Source organism: Monodelphis domestica, chromosome 8, assembly GCF_027887165.1.
Source record: "Monodelphis domestica isolate mMonDom1 chromosome 8, mMonDom1.pri, whole genome shotgun sequence".
NCBI classification, from domain to species: Eukaryota; Metazoa; Chordata; class Mammalia; order Didelphimorphia; family Didelphidae; genus Monodelphis; species Monodelphis domestica.
The window spans coordinates 124,738,904-124,750,644 of NC_077234.1; the positions used below are offsets into that span (position 1 = coordinate 124,738,904).

Consider the following 11,741-nt stretch of genomic DNA (forward strand, 5'->3'; position numbering starts at 1 on the left):
AAACAAACAAACAAACAAACAAACAAACAAAACCTGGGAAGATTTCTATGAAATGATGCAAAATGAAGTGAGCAGAAACACTTGAAGTTGTAGACAGTAACATCAATAAAATATGATAATCCACTGTGAATGACAATTATCAGCAATTCAAAGAAGCAGGACACGGATTTGTAATAAAAAAGATTGTCCGCTACAAAAGAAGGAACAGATGGAGCACAAATGCAGATTGAAGTATGGCATTTTTCATTTTATTTTCTTCATGTATTTTTCTCTGGTATAAGCGATATGTCTTCTTTCACAACATGATTAATATGGAAATATGAATTGTATAATAACACATGTACAACCTGCCATCTTGAGGAGGATGAGGAGAGAGAATATGATCTTCAAAATGCCAAGAAACAATCAAGTGTGTATCCACATATAATCTAGAAAAATATAAAAAGTTTTAAAAAGTATATAAGGCAGAATTGCAATGCTGTGGAAAGGAAACATGATTTGGATTTGGAAGACATTTAAATCTCAACTAGCTATTTACTACCTACCTCTTTGACCTTAGTCAAGGTCCTTCCTTCCTCTAGGACTCAGTTTCTTTATCTGTAAAATGACGACTTCTTTTAACAAGATGATTGTCAACAATCTTTGAAGCTATAAATCTTATATATATGTCTAAATGTCACAGTTGAGACTTGAAATGAACTTGATCCTTGTGGTTCTAGTTCTTTGCCATAGTTAAGATGAACAACCAAGTTGAAAGAGTGAAATTATTTTCAGGATCGGAAATCCTGAGTGGACTAAGTGGGGTCAGGGAAGGGAGGAAAAAAATATTTGGAAATCCATTTCTACAGAGAAAGAACTGGTATAGCTGCTAAAAGAGTCCAGATATTAACCGATTGTGCAAGCTGGGAGTGAAAATAAAATAAGCTAAAACTATGCTCTAATAAGTGGTAATCAGACAAGAAAGTAGTACCCAACTCAAGTTAAAGATTATTAACCTGAAAAAAAAACAAATAAAAAAATTGATTTCTGTATCATTATGATACTTTCTAGGTGGCACAGCAGCTATAGCACCAGGCCTCAAATCAAGTAGTCTCAACTTTGTGGGTTCAACTCTGGCCAAAGTATTAGTTGTGTGACTCTGATCAAGTCATCTAATCCTACTTACCTCAGTAGCCTCATGTTTCAAATGATCTGGAGAAGGAAACAGCAAACCACTTTAGTATCTATGCCAAGAAAACCCAAAATAGGGTAGTGAAGAGTCAGAAATGTCAGAAATATGACTTAACAAGAGCAAGATTATATATACATATCCCTGTGACAGAGGCTTTTGCATGTAAAACTCCAGAGTTATCAGTGACCTTAGCTACATCACTCAAAGGTATAATCTTTTGAACCCTTAATTCATTTGCAAGATGCTAGCAGATGCATTAGTTGGAGCCTTGTTGTTTTGTGCATATATGTTATTGGCAAGGTCATTTTTCTCCCTATTGCCCCTAATAGTGTCCCAGTATTAGTACTAGTATTAGTAACTATATCATCCTTATTAGTCTGCCCCTTCACATCCCCAGTTTCCACATCGGTTTCTTTCCCCATGCCTTGTTTCCTCTGCGTATAATCCTGGCATATCTCAGTTATAATAGGGATCTGACCAAACAATGTCTCTAATCTATTATTAATGACTAAAACATGTACAATTTTCTTTTGGAAGATCAGATTGGCACCAGATTTGATGTACTTTAAGATGTTAGTCACTGCCACAAACACAACAGACTTGGGGTATGATTTGCCAGAGGTAATTCACATCTAGATAATTCATTGGTAACTGTGTCCATCCCATAGTCATATTGGTTAATGTCCCCAGAGCATTGTCTATCATCCCTGTCACTGTATTATAAATGATACAGTACCTCCAATAAATTGCAATTATTCCTACTGCAGCAGACCCCAGTATTAGTTGTAACATGTTTCCCATTAGATTTTTTCTAGGCTCTAACTACCAGGAGTTAACTGTTAGAAAATGGTTGTTATTCCCACACGCTTTGCGTCTAGCTAGATAGGAACCAAGATGGCTAGATCCTATTGCTGACCGCCCTAGTACAGCCTCCCTTTTAAAATAGCCTCTGTTCCTCAGTTTTCCAACTAACCAGAGTGGCAATTGGTAACTGACTTGTACTTCTCCCACCAGGAATCAAGATGTTTTTGATTCTGTGTGGAAACCCCTAGGCACTCAGGAGTTACAACTGACAGTTGGTGACAGTTGGTGACAGTTGGTGACAGCTGGTCACTAAAGCTTTTTTATGGGGTTCTTTTAACTCTAGAGTGCCATTTGTATTCTAGGGGAGGTTAATTTGTAACTGAGGGGTTCAGTCTTTCACTATAGAGAGAGAAGAAAAGAGAAAGAGTAGAGAACCTCCCCCTTCTCAAAGCAGGGTTCAGGGGAGACAGCTGATGTTAGGGTCAACTCAGAGAAAGGAGAGGGGGGTTGAAGATTTTCCCCCTTCTGCCTTCCCTCCTTACCTAAGACTGCTCTCCCAGATTTGCTCTTGTCCTTCTTGCCCCCCTCCACTACTTGAGACCAAAGGGTCTCCCCTTGATCTGTTCACTCACATTTGTTCACAGCTTGGAGAACAGATAACTTTTAATGTCAACTCAATCAGGGATACAAGGATACAAGAAAAGGGGGTCCCTGTCTCTATCTAAACCCTTTCCCCTCCCTCCTCAAGTTTGGGGGGAACTCAAGCCTTGGCAGCCTGATCCCTCTGAGAGAAATTCAGGTTGACTTACCCTGGATTTGGCCCTTTGGCCACAGTTCAGACTCAGGGCAACAAGAGCTGAAGTAAAGTCGGACAGAAATTTAAAATGTCTTTCTCAGGTTTCCTCTTCAATAGTCTTTTCAATTGGGAAATGTTGGGGGAAAGATTTCCTGTCACCAGCTGGAAAGATGGGTAACCCTCAGGAGAAAGTCTTTTTCCACCTTATCTCTTCAGCTTCTCAAGACTGAGAGATGTAAAAATGGACTGGATGAATGTGTTATTACTCTATCTATATTTGAATCCAAGCCTGACAGTTCTTAATTGAGCCAACTAACTTTTGATGCCATAACCCTTAACTTTCCTTATCTTCTTTCAAAAAAGTATAGAACACACCTTTTTCCTGCATATTTTCTGATTTCGACTTTCCCTTTAAAAATTGTGATAATCATGATATAGAATACTAAAATGAAATTTAAATAAGGAAATAGGCTTTTAAAATAAACCTGAGTTAAGAAATGCATGCCACATTTTAACACCTAGTATGACAAGGAGAGAAATCAATATCAGAACAAATTTGCTATTTCTCCTAACTAATTGTATTTTTATAAGCTATTTGGCATATGTGACTATGTTTATTTATAAACAGCAGAAAAACACCTACCTTATTGATTGCTGGTAGTGATTGTTGGACATATGAGTGGAGTATAATTACTGTATCTGTAAAATGAATCAAAATTTATTGAAAGGGAATTAATCTATGCTTAGAACTCACTGTCTTAGCTTTGGTACATTCATCAGGGTATATCACATGGCAAATTTCCTTTGTACCAAACATGAAGACTGGTAACACTTATCTTGTTTCTTGTCTTTTGATGTCTTTCATGCAGAAAGCCTGGCATCTTCAATAAAAGTAAGACTTCCCTGCAGACTCTTATCTGAATTTTTTTTAATTTAAAAAAATTTAATTTTTAATTTGACTTAAATGTAATTTTAAATGAATTTAAAAGACTATAAGAATATTCTTTATTATATATGAATAAAAAGAAATTTAAAAGAATTTAAAAAAAGAAAGGGAAAAATTCTTCTAATGGAAGACTCATCAGCCTTGTTTTAATGATAAATTGTCTTGAACAAAAAATAAGTACTCACAATTGGTTTAGGGTTTATATTCTATAATCTTGGCTAAGGAAATTCATCCCTTACAAGGAGGAGTCAAAATAAAATTCAGAAAATACAAATCTACCTAGATAACTGTTCTGTTCAAGAATCTCACTTCTATGATAAAATACAAACTCCTCTATTTTACATTTAATGACATTCACAATGTACCAATCTTTCCCACACTGCTTTATGAGACTTTCTATGCCAAATCTCTGTTCTTTGCCTAGACTGTTCCCCATGCATGAAATATTCTTCCTTTAAACTTTTATCTCCCAAAGTTTGCAACTCCCTTTCAACCCCAACTGAAATGTCACCTCCTCCATGAAGCATTTCATGATTCACCTAGATGTTAGTAAACTTCTGTCTCTGAAAATTGGATTTATTTATACTTTGTACCTCAAGAGGCAACTTGGCAAAGTGGATAGAGAGGCAGCTTCATAACCTGCAAAATCAAGGTTTAAACATACCTCTGGTGTCCTCTATAAGATTTAAAATGGTTGAGACCATAAACTGTAGTGATTAAATAGTGGAAGACTTAAATTGTAGTAGATATAAGAGTGGATGAGTAAGTTGTGACCGCAGGAAATATGTTTTCACTATAGTGTTTTGTTTTTAAATCAATATATAAGGTGGTCGCCAGGGAAATATTCCCAATTATTCAAGTACCCAAGTCAACTGGGTTTTATAGAGAATTTAATTAATAATACAATGAGGAATTAAAGAAAGAGAGAAAGAGTAAGAAAGGAATAAGTGTGAAGGGCCTTAAGCCAACATGGCCTAGACCTGAGTCTTAAGAGAGAGATCAGTCAGTCTTTAATCACTCACCACAAGATCTGTCCAAGCAAGGATTCTAGTGATCAGAGAGGCACCAGCTGCAATTCAGACTTCCCAGCTGACTGTCCTGAGAGAGACCCGGGAGAGACAGAGTGTCCTTAGAGGAAGTTCCAGCCAGAGTCCTCCTCAAAGGGAGTTCCATCCAGAGACTGTCCCAAGAGCCTGTTTCCAGAGCTCTCTCCCAACAGCCTCCTTAGAGACTCAATCCTCAATCTGAATGCCCATCTGAATGAATCTGAGCTCCTATTTAAAGGGCATTTTCTCCTATGCCACCTCCCCTAAGTCCTTATATCTACCAATCACAGTAGATGTTTTTCAAAGGACAGACCATTCTTGTTCACACCTGAGTAGACTAATCTTTTTGAGTAATTCATACCAGGAAAGCTCTGGGTAAGTTTCTCACCTCTTTGTTCCTTGTAAATTCACAAGTTGCTTGACCTTTATAGGTACTTAGCACCCTTTTGTATTAGTCCTAAAATAGGCATGGCTTAAGAACTTTTTGTCCCACTATAGGTATGGGTTTAAGTACTTTTCATTGCTCAGAAAGGAGTTTACAACTTTATCTTCCCCTAAGGCATGCTTAAGTATGGTGAAGTAGAGTTCTCACATTCCTGATCTAAGTTACTTTCACTGCCCAAATGGTGAATAGTCCCAATGGGGAATTTTTAAGGTTCACAATCCAACCTTATGAAGTAGGGTCTGAGAATTTTTAAGGTTCACAATACCCCCTGAATGATCATTGGGAGACTAGTCTCCCCATTGATCATTTAACATAATCATCTTGTAGTTCTAAATGCACTTCTAACTACAGATATATACAATATTCAATTCTCTAAGAGGAAATTAGAATCGTGAGGGAGGAATAGAAAAGAAAGAAAGCAAAACCAATGTTTTGCTATGCGCATTGACAGAAAGCCAAATTAGGGGTTGTCCCTTTTGGCATAAATGTATACATTTACAATAAATGTTCAATAAAACTTCAGTTCAATCAACCATATTCAAAGTTCATTCTTGATCTTCTTGATGTAGTGTGGATTTTTCCAGCATCTTTCTGCAACAATTCATTCTCTGGATTTAGTAGTTATCAAGCTTCTTCCTTGAAGATCTTTTCTCAAACAAAAATCAAAATCTTGGATTTTATAAAAATATAATCTCAAAAAAAATCAAAATCCTTGGATTTTAAATTAAAATACACTCCCCCCTGAAGTAGGTGTTAAAAAACATCCAGTTCAGCTCAGGATGCAATGCTGAGTTATGGGGGTGTATGAGTCAATTATCAAAAAGAAGAAAAAAATAATCAAAAACATAAGAAAAAAATTCAAAATAGGTCCTTGTATAGGTCCAATTTAAAGTAATTTCTATCCCACAAGTCTGTAGGACAGAATGCAATAATATTTCATTTACCCATTTGCAGCCAAGTCTACAGGAAGTTGCCATAATATAAGAAGAAATAATAAGAATTCTATTTTGATAGGGAAGCGTCATTCCCTTATTTGATTTTTGACATTCTCAGGGATATAGGGAGCCAGCATGATAGTCAAATTTTGTACTTATATGAGTACTTCGCAAAAAGTGTAGATACAATAAAGTCCTACGACTTAATATATGTCAAGCATCGCAACCTCGAGTCTCACATTAGTATGTCCTGTGTGCTCTTTTTGGCACTTTTCAGGCTAAGTCTGTTTTTTATCCTTTTTTTTTATCCCTTTTTCTGGAATCATATACAAACATTAATCACAGTCCTATAATATTTTATCAATAAATGGCAGGTTCCCATAGTTTAAAGCTTTTGGGTTATGCATTGATATTATAGCAAGAATATATATGTTAAACTTTTATTACTGCAGGAAAATAATATTAATTATATGCCCCTTCAGTGCAAAAATGAGAAAAAATCAAATATTCTGATAAAAATAAAGACAAGCAATAATAAAAATTAAGGAAAAATTAGTAATTCAACGTGTTCTCTGAAAAACAGTATCCATTTGTCAATGGATTATTATCTCCAATGCATATGATAGGGTCCAGTCAATCAGTCTCAGCAGAAGATGCTTTCTTCACATGCGAGCAATGAATCCAAGAGTCCTTTTCTCCAACCTTTATAGATGTTGGAGTAGTTAACAATATTTGGAATAGTCCTTCCCATGACGGCTGAGTTGCTCCAGTACACTTGAAATTCTTAATATACACTTTATCTCCTGGGTTCAGGTCATGCAGAGAAAAGTCTAGTGGTCCAGCTTGTACTGCAGCTCCAGATTCATGAAGTTCATGTAGTTTATGCTGTAATTCCTCTATATAAGAAGCAATAGAAGTATCTCCCCCTAATAGTGATGTATATGCAGGGGGAAAAGGTTTAGCCTGTATAGGCGGATGTCCAAAAAGCATCTGAAATGGTGAGATGTGTAAGTCTCCTCTAGGCCTGCTTCTAAGATAAAATAGGGCCAGAGGGAGAATTTCAGGCCATTTTAAATGTGTCTCAGTGCATAATTTGCCAATCATAGTTTTAAATTCTTTGTTCATCCTTTTCGTACTATTTGGAGTAGAGACAAAACTGAAAAAGGTTAATTAACATCAACAAAATCAATAGAGTCTAAGAAGAACCACCTTCATTATATTTGGGAAGTTCCTTCGGCACCCTCCTGAAGGGTATCTCTCTGAGGGTCATTAGCACCTCGAGTATTTTTTTGGATGAACACCATTTCTCATATATTGTTGTTGAGCATTATCATTTTCTTCATTTGGAGCATTGTCATCATTTTCCCAATTCCTATTTCTATAATTCTGGTTTCTAAAGTTCTTATTTCTATATTCATTATAGTTATTTCCATAATCATTATAATAATTTCTAAAATTTCTAAAATTCTGGTTTCTATGACTATTATCATCATTTCTATAGTTGTTATTTCTAAAGTTGTTATTAAACTGTGTATTTCTTCCAATCATTTTAAGAAAGGTTCTACATTCCATCATTTTGTGGCCCTTCTTCTCACAGAAGTTGGATTGTGAATCTTAAAAATTCCCCATTGGGACTATTCACCATTTGGGCAGTGAAAGTAACTTAGATCAGGAATGTGAGAACTCTACTTCACCATACTTAAGCATGCCTTAGGGGAAGATAAAGTTGTAAACTCCTTTCTGAACAATGAAAAGTACTTAAACCCATACCTATAGGGGGACAAAAAGTTCTTAAGCCATGCCTATTTTAGGACTAATACAGAAGGGTGCTAAGTACCTATAAAGGTCAAGCAACTTGTGAATTTACAAGGAGCAAAGAGGTGAGAAACTTACCCAGAGCTTTCCTGGTGTGAATTACTCAAAAAGATTAGTCTACTCAGGTGTGAACAAGAATGGTCTGTCCTTTGAAAAACATCTACTGTGATTGGTAGATATAAGGACTTAGGGGAGGTGGCATAGGAGAAAATGCCCTTTAAATAGGAGCTCAGATTCATTCAGATGGGCATTCAGATTGAGGATTGAGTCTCTAAGGAGGCTGTTGGGAGAGAGCTCTGGAAACAGGCTCTTGGGACAGTCTCTGGATGGAACTCCCTTTGAGGAGGACTCTGGCTAGAACTCCCTCTAAGGAGACTCTGTCTCTCCCGGGTCTCTCTCAGGACAGTCAGCTGGGAAGTCTGAATTGCAGCTAGTGCCTCTCTGATCACTAGAATCCTTGCTGGGGCAGATCTTGTGGTGAGTGATTAAAGACTGACTGATCTCTCTCTTAAGACTCAGGTCTAGGCCATGTTGGCTTAAGGCCCTTCACACTTATTCCTTTCTAACTCTTTCTCTCTTTCTTTAATTCCTCATTGTATTATTAATTAAATTCTCTATAAAACCCAGTTGACTTGGGTACTTGAATAATTGGGAATATTTCCCTGGCGACCACCTTATATATTGATTTAAAAACAAAACACTATAGTGAAAACATATTTCCTGCGGTCACAGCTTACTCATCCACTCTTATATCTACTACAATTTAAGTCTTCCACTATTTAATCACTACAGTTTATGACAACCAACTATTTTAACTATTACACCTCCCAGCCAACTATGGAGGAGGAGAAACCTCCCCAGCAATGGAGGTGGACCCCAGGCTTAGCCAGGCAGCTCCAGAAAAGAGAGCAACAGAGAAAAGCCCCTCTAGACATGCTTTGGGCTCTAAACACCTTCCAGACAGAATGGCATCTTCATCAGAAGTTTTACTGATTGCAAAGAATGTGCATCAGAAGAAATGAGATGGGGTCCTGTACATCTTTACAGGAAGGCTAGCTTAAGCACCTAAAGACAAAGACAGGCTTATCACCACCCATATCTATGCAGACATTAAGCTCCAGAAAATCAGTAGTGAAGGAAAAGCTAAAATCGAGCTTTGGCTGCTGCCACATGCAGAAGACATAAACAACTTCCATTTTTCCAAGGGAAACAAAGCTGTCAAGGAACAACATGTTGTGAAAGATAGTCTTCAGCAGTTGCTACCCAAATTCAAGAGGAAAGCCAATGCAGAACTGGAAGAGAACAAAGAATGCTGCAAGAAGATCCTGTTTTGTTTCAGCTTTCTAAAGACCTGGTGGTGCATCAGCTGATGGGTGTTAAGGAATTTGGGGTTATCTTTTAAGTGTGGATACTGTGGATAGCTCTCCTGCATCCAATCACAAAGAGGATGTGGGGATTTCTACAGCATTTCTGGCTGATGTTTGGCCTCAGACAGATGGCTGTAATGGCCTAAAGTATAATTTAACTTCTGGTATCATTGAGTACATATTTAGGAGCTACCCAGCAATAAAAATGAAATGTGCAGAAAACATTCCACATAACATGACAGAAAGAGAATTCTGGACAATATTTTTTCAACCTCATTATTTTCATATGGATCCGCTTAACCCAGGGTCAGAAGATCTCTTTGCAGAAGTGCCAAAATGGCTGATTTTTTAAAAATGGCATCTCTAACTATGAAAAGCCCACTATTAGATGTGACAGCACTGGAGGATAAATCGTTAGATGAGGGCTATGGGGTTTCCCTTGTGCTCTTCAAAATCCATAAAGGAGAATAGCAATGTTTCCATCATCAAGAGATTTAACTATCACGTAGCTGTGGTCCTGGCAATGGACCTCAAGAAACAAGAGCACAAAATGATCACAACAGTGGGGATAACAGCCCAGATTGGAGCTCTCAGCATTCAGACTTCTTTCAGTCACCATTCAAAAGGGTGAAATTACAAGGATCTATTGAGTATGAAGACTTCAGGGGAAAATAGCAATATAAAAACTATTGCACTAAGGCTGAAGAAGTTAGATAGTAATTATCAAGACCCAACTCTAGTTCAGTCCCTCCAGTAGGCAAGCCAGGATATTATTGTTTTTTTTCAGAGGACTAAGCAAGAAATGGGAATGTATACATCCAAACTAACTCAGGTTCTTTCAAGTGGCACTACAAATAGCATCATCACAGCCCTACCCTCTAGAGAAGCCCTTATTCAGGGAAGATCACTTAGGAAGGGTGGGTCACAGCAAGCCATAAACAAGATGGCGCCAAATGACAATCAGAAAGAACTGAAACATTTGTATATGACTTTGGGGAAGCTGCTGAGATATTTCTGGTCCCTTCTCCCCCCCCCCCACTTAACACATCATTCCCAGATGAAAAGATAGTAAGAAAGAAGAGTAATTTGAAACAATTCCAAGCTACCAAACTCTGCCTATTTCAAGAAAAAAAAAACTTGGAGACAGTATTTAAGCACAAATTTGTTAAATGACATAGAAGAGATGCTGCAGATGACCTACAATAAACTCTACATATGGTTGAAGGATACATGAAGTAGCCCTGGCCATAGGAGGGTTTAGTCCATGTCTAAACATGCTCTGAGCATCACCCAGATGATGCTACAAGGTTGCTGGTAGCTAATGGACTTAGGAACTGACACTTTTGAACTTATACCTTCTGGAATGAAAGAAACTGTGACTAATCTTGAAAACTGGAGGGTAAATTGAGGCAGAACCAAAACAAGCTGAATTTTTAAAAGACAGTGTTTAGTGCATTTAGTTGGGAACTGCTTTTTATTTGCCTTCAAAACTGCTTTCAAAATAAAAACTAAGTTTAAAAAAGGTGAATTGAAAAAAAATCTGACTTTTTTGTCTAACCTTTTTTTAAAGCATATGGTATAAATTAGAAATTAAATGTTGGGCTTTTTCCTTCATTAGTTCTTCATGTTTTACTGGATTCTCTTTGTACTTTACTGAAATAGGTTGAAAAAGGCATATCCTAAATAAAGCAGAGAGAAACTGTCATTTTAACCATTAGGAGAGAGTTGTATTCCAGAGGTATCTTCTGTTCTGCTTCATAAGGAAATGAGAAGCAATAGAATTGTACTGAGCCTTTATTTGTGGTTTGAGGTCCTGGAATAACACAAGGTGAACAGTTTACAGAAAGTCTTGAATTTTTTATGCAAAATCTTTTTCCAAGAGACAATGAAGCTGAATGCACACACATGCACTGCTGAGATTTTTTTTTTTAAGATGCCTTGTACTTTGGGAAACAAAATGCTTTTTTACGAGCTTAAAAATCTTACAAGTAAAAAGAACTATAAAAATCATTTACTTATTTTCACCTCTCAAAGAGAAATGATATGTTTCTCAAGTATTTTTTTTCTGGTCTTTAACTGACTGTTAAATTATTTTTGGCAAGTACATAATCATTGCATAGAATGGAAAGTGTGTGAATGCAAAAAAGAAGTTAGATATGATATTCTATCTGGAATCTGTGCCTTATTATCTTCCTAACAAAATGGACTCCCTGTATATCTAAGGTTTAACTGTCTTGTATTAAAAAATTAGACACAAAAGTAATCCCATTTCATGCAAAAAAAGACACACCTTTTGACATTGGATATATGACCTGGGGCAGATCACTTACCCCCCTGTGTTATAGAAGTGCTCTAAGATGATAAATTTCAAGTGTGAGGATGGGGGTCACTAACTTAGTTGATCAATGATTCTACC

General features: G+C 36.8%; 1 pseudogene; it reads left to right on the top strand.

The window, feature by feature from the left end:
• The first annotated feature begins 8,570 nt into the window (after positions 1-8,570).
• On the top strand, positions 8,571-10,679 carry LOC100010931 (general transcription factor IIH subunit 1-like; annotated as a pseudogene).
• Positions 10,680-11,741: the final 1,062 nt, after the last annotated feature.